Source organism: Pygoscelis adeliae, unplaced genomic scaffold (assembly GCF_000699105.1).
Source record: "Pygoscelis adeliae isolate BGI_AS28 unplaced genomic scaffold, ASM69910v1 Scaffold69, whole genome shotgun sequence".
NCBI classification, from domain to species: domain Eukaryota; kingdom Metazoa; phylum Chordata; class Aves; order Sphenisciformes; family Spheniscidae; genus Pygoscelis; species Pygoscelis adeliae.
The window spans coordinates 4,301,448-4,307,569 of record NW_008825619.1 but is presented as its reverse complement, the minus strand read 5'-3'; positions in this window follow the sequence as shown (position 1 = coordinate 4,307,569).

The window sequence follows — 6,122 nt, the reverse complement described above, 5'->3', positions numbered from 1 at the left end:
AGTATATTTAATTGGGCCTGTTACAACCATTGAGACCGTGCAGTCCAGGCTGTGTATGGTAAGGCTGTATGGAGCAGAAGTGAATATGCCAAAAAGCAGTCAGCCCCTACAGTTGCCAGAAAAGGTGTTAATATTTTATTCCGTTCTAGTAGAAGCTCATTGGGATATGCAAAACTCATTTGTTAAGCACCGCTGCAGAGTGACAGACGCTGACATGTATAATTTGACAGCTGCAAATACCAGGTACTAGAAAGTGTCATTTCCCATAAGTATAAAATAATGGGTCATTATTCCCTGACAGATTAAAAACCAAGTACTATGAATAAATGAATCAGTAATCCTGCGTACTTTAAAAGAAAAATGGAACATTCTTTTTCTTCTTCCAGAAATAAAGGTGATTTCCTTTGTTCTCCTCTCACCTGTGTGCATCCCCATCAATTGCCAACCCACTGATGAGGTGGAGCAGAGGAGGGAGTCGCTCACTCCATCTACTTAAGGCATTTAAGACCTTTATGTTTCCAGACGAAGGATGCTGGTTCCCTAGGTAGCCAGTGCAGAAATGGCGCGTGCATGCAGCAGATAGTTCAGAGGAGAGGCTTATGGTCTTTTTGATTGCAAGAGGGTGCCAGGAGCGCAGGCTAGCTGCCTGATATGAAGGGTGCAGACACTTGCCTCTCAAGGGTTACCTGTCCTGCTTTGTGCTAATCGATAGGACACACGCTGTTACGTGGCACCGTAGGAGGGCCTCAGCTGTGACTGCTTCTTGCCTTTAATTCTGAACCCATGTTTCTACTGCTGGGGCACTGGCCACAGTGACCTTCCTCAGGCAGACAGCTAACAGCAGGGGAACCCCTGAGATTTCAGAAGGAGCCCCGTTAGATATCTTTGTCTTGCTCAGGACAGGGGGAAATCTGTCCAGTGGTTGGAAGCGAAGCGCAGGAGGGGAGCAGGGACGGATCACACTCAGCAGAGCCCTGCTGGGGCTGCACTTGCTGGGCCTGCCGGAGGGGACATGTCTCGCTGGGGGCTGGAGTGGTGCTCTGCCTAATGTGGCCTGAATCCTAAAACAAGCCTCCAGGCACCATTCCCAGTATGAATACACTTAATGCATTTAACAGGAATCTAGTTGAATTGAAATTGCTTTCCAGTGCCTGTCTGTACTTACCAGCCGTGCGCCTGCAAGTATGGCTATACTGTACCCTGCGATTAGCAGTTGAAACATGGCTATAATATACCTTCTTTCCTCCCTCCTACCCCATTACCAAACCCATCCTCACAATACTGTTATATTGCACTAGATGGTGTTGAGACTGAAGGCTGTTCTCCAGCTGAGGCAGTGGATGTCGTCCAGTCACAATAACTCCATCGTTGTCATGGAAAGGAGCATGGCAGGAGCCATGGCAGCGCCTTTGAGTCATTGGAGAAGTCACCTGAAGAGAGGGTATCTCTTGATATCTAGTTAAGTAGGCTCTGACAATCCTTCCCAGCAGCTCTGCAAGAGCAAAGCAGCTCTTTGCTTCTTGAGAAAAGTGCTCTTTGGTGTCTTTTGGGACAATGTTTTCTTTTGTGCATTACTTTCAAAAAGAAGCATTATTTATTCATTTATTTCAGCTTCTTTAAATCTACGTGCCTCAGATGTAACACAAGATAGGGCCATTACAACTGACAAGTTTGAGCTCTTGTATAATGGAGGCCCCACAGAATTTCACTCTGGTTCCTGCATTAGGGATTTGCTCTTTTTTTTCATATAAGCACAATCGCTCACATAAAAGACAACTGAAATAATGCCTTCAGCCATTACTTACTGAACCTGTGTTGGTAATGTTTTTAACAAAATACTTAAAGCTTTTCAATGAATTTTAAAATGTAACTTGCATTACACTGCCAGAGCAGTATAAAGGTTTAGATACTTTGGCAAATCATGCCATGTTTAAGATCTGTTCTTTGTGTTGATTTTTAGTAAATTACGCTTGCTATTGTCTTTGTGTGTAGCAGATTAATTAGAAGCATGATAAAACCAACTGGAAAAACAACATTGAAGTTAATGGGTGGATTCCCTATAATCTTTGGGGTTCAAGACATTTTTTTGCATGTCTTCTACACTTAGCACAGTAGCCTTCTGGTCTGTGACTGGGCTTCTAGGAACTATAATCATATAAATAATAATTAGACGGAAGTTAAGAACAGCATGACTGTAGTGAACAAATATGCATAATTACAAATGTGTCTGTATCAGTGGGAGCAAAAGAAACTGAATATGCTTCAAATGTTCAGATTTTAATACCTCATTACTCAGAGATCATAAATATTCCTTTAAGGCATGGATTAAAGGGAACTCTTCCCCTTTCCCCAATCCACTTGTTTCTTCTCCTGTATTTAACAACTGACGCCGGTTCAGAGATCTGCAGAATTTGTTGAGGTTTTCCCATGTTTCAGTCCTAGAAGATTTTCTCATCAGGCTGAGCTGGTTAAAGGGAACATTTCTGGGTGTCTCACACCAGTCTTCGTGAACTCAGTCTCATGCTATCCATGGCATAAGATGCCGGTCTTCCAGCACTAGTTCTGTTTAAAGACAGATACTTGGACTGTTGGTTGGCAGCGGGGTATATTCTTGGCTTCAAGAACATACTTGGAAGTCTTTGAAGACAAGAAGCACTGGAACAAGTTTGCAGATAGGAGATTACAGACACAGCTGTGTAGCCAGCATTGCAGAGATGAAATGAGTGCTTTCCCCAGTCTCTTAAGCTCCACATTAATCAAGTCAAATGTTAAAGAGCTGTTAAATATTGTTATCAATGATTACTTAGGCAAGGCCCAAACTTCTATACATTTATAATGTATGTGGGATACATGTATTTACCGTAACATTGGTTAACTTTTAGAGAATATAGGTAACTTTTTTTTAATTCCTGTATCATAAACGGTAGACTTAATGCATTTTTACCCCTTCAAGGGCCAAGATTTAAAAGGGGAAGAAAAAAATCAAACCAAAAAGTAAGGTTAAAAGCTTGCATTGAGGGACCTGGGATGCATGCCTGCATGTTATCATTTTCTCCTTTTAGTTCTAGGTGTTGGTAACTGAAATTTCCCTTTGGTACGCCAGACAGCTACAGTAACAATACGTCTGTCTCCTTAGTATTTGTTGGCAGTCTAGTTTGCTTGTGTGTGTATAAAGTAGAAAGGAGCTTTAAAGGCAGTAGCTCGAGATGTGCAGTGCATGGAGCGCTAGTAAAGTGGTTGAGACACTGCTGGCAGCAGGACTCTGCAAAGAAACCATCATATCAGAGGGAAAACAGCTGTCTCCCAGCACCATAAACTTTAGGAAATGTTGTGGGTGATTAGTTGCTGCTCCTAATGTGTGAAAGTTGGCCTGTCTGCATACAGGCAAAATAAACTCCCTTTTACTTCTTGCCACTCATACATAGAAATCACAGGACATTATGGGATTGATTATAAGCCATAAAAGCCAGGAAGTTCAGTTTTAGAGTGAAAACCATGGCAATGACTGTCTCTTTCTATTTGGATGTCATCGCATGAAAAGCTAAGGTGAAATGAAAAGGAACAGGAAACAAACCTCAAATAGAGAATAGGACAAAAAACTCTAATGGGAAAAGCAACTCAGTCAGGAAGCAACACTCAAGCGTATAATATAAGGCACCTGGCCTCTCTGAAACTTTTGGTTTTTTAAGTAAATCTTAGTGGTCCTGGAACAATAGCATGAGAACGGTCCAGCAAACACACATTCTGCTGAATGCCACATAGTCTTTTTCCCCAAAGAAAGACATCCTTCCCATTTCCACCATCCCACTAGCTGGAATATTCTGAATAAACTCCACTTCAGCGAAAGCAAAAAAGAATCTGGGTTGATTGCAAAGAAGATAATATAAAAGAGTTTTTTTGTTATGAAACCCTTCAGTTGCATTTGTCTAGGATAAACTGTTTTGCAGGTCATCTCAAAATTGAATCAACTGTGACTGTAAATCTGGGAATTTAACACTGATTAAAATTATCCTTGTTTTGTGCTGCAAGGCAGTTTGAAGGTTTTCTTTCTGTGAGGGATTTCTCTCGCTGAATTGATTATGAAATAGATGTGAAAACCAAGGGCAGAAGGTGGGGCTACTTAGGTTTTTTTCTTTTATATAACTCTGAGCCTTCTGCTTTAAGCAATCATAACAAAGATAAATATTTATATAGCACCTGCCAGTCTATGGCTTAAAAGCACTTAACACACTTTAATATATACTATTGCACAGAAATAGAAAAAAATACCGTTCTAGGGTGAAAGGTAATTTCTAGCTGATAGCAATGCTGGAAAACAGAAAGTAAACAGGGTTTACAGCAAAGTAAACCAGAACTATTCAAACTAGGAATTGACTAGAAGAGCAAAGTTAATACTTCCACTGCTGCAAAATTTGTCAGAGGGAATTTCAAAGTCTGATTTTTCCTATCTTTCATAAACAGGCTGTAAATCTTAGGCCCCACAAAGTAAATGGATGGTTTAGTACTTACTCTAACAAAGGACAAGATTTTATTCCCCCAATTTAGTAAGATACAGCCTTGGAAGAAATGGTAAGATCTGAGTCTAAGTGCCCGCCAAGGGTTAAGAGGGGCTGTAGAAATGACTAATGCTTTTGCCTACGCAATAAAACTAAATTCTTGGGTAGAGGGACACTGCAATATTTTTGAGTGCTTTTTCCTCACAAAAATGTCACAAGAAGATTTTCTTTCATTCAGCATGATCCACTTCATTGTATCTGCAAGAAAAGTAAAGGAAATGAAGACTTTTACTCTCGGAAATGCCATTTTCACTTTTTAATGCTAGTCAGCAGCCCAGTGATTTAGGAGTCATCCTCAGGAGAATACCAGGGCTAGCAGATGATATCAGAGAGAACTTTATTTCTTTTCTATTCTTACTGGTCAACATTGACTAAATAATTAACGATTTACTAGAGAAAGCTAGGGAACAGCAGAACCCCAGGCCTCAGGTAAAAGTCCTAAAGGTTGTTCCAGAAAGTCACTCGCATTCTGTGAAATGCATATTTTGTATTCTGTGGAAAGTGGGACACCTCCGAGAGGAAGGCATGAAAGAGCCCTGCCTCCAAATGCCCTGTCTCACAGGACAGATTTATTTCATAAACATAAGCAAACTGCTAACTTTTGCATATGTAACCCTAATTATACCAGAATTTAACATTTTTTTTCTTTTAAGACAGTTAGGAGATTTTTCTGCTTACTGGGGAGACTATTTTAAGAATCAATTTGAATATCCTAAATGATTGTGTATATATAGTACAAATATGCTAAATTTAACCTTTGAAGTAGTTCTTAGCTCTTCGGCTTCCAAAATGAAATCAACTGAATAAAAATTGCTCTGGATTAAAGAGGCATACTCTGTATTCCACTCTTGGCAGAGAGAGACCTCAGGCCAGGGCTGTAAAGATACCTGTTTTGTAATAAGCACCTTTGGTCCCTAACAACTTCAAATGAGGTTTCACAAAATTTCCATCACCTCTCTCAGATCCCTCAGAGTCAGTAGGAATTGATTTACTCACTGCCAGCCACGTTGATCCAAACAAGCTGGTACAGGGCAATACGTGCTACGCCAAGACACTAGCCCTGTTCCTGAGGTATTCTAGCTCTGTAAGTACACCGCTTACTTTCTGCTAATCTTTTCTCCACCCTTTCTAGGAGGGAGGGCTGTTGCTAGCCCAAGCAACAAGTTGTGTTGCCTCCTGTTCAGGATTCATATCTTTCAGAGCCAGCTACAGATCTCTAAACCTGTGTGCTGTGCTTTGCCATGACTCCCTAAGCCTCCAGCACATGGGAGAACTTAGTCTGTCTTAGCCAAGCCAGCCTTCTAGCATCCACCTCCCGCCTTTTGGGGCTCACAAATCTGACCTCTCCCCAGCCTGAACTGGTGCTCTGGCATTGCTGAACATCACAACCTACTTCCTTTCAGGCACATGACCCAAGGAAGAAGTGATGCACCAGAAGAGCAGCACCTGGCTGTAAGACTCTCCTCAGCCTGGAGCTATCAGCAGCCACAGCCTCGTCTCTCAAGGGACTGCCCTGACCTTCAGGCTAGGAAAGAGCAGAGAGAAAAACAGTCTTTGCCTTTCCTG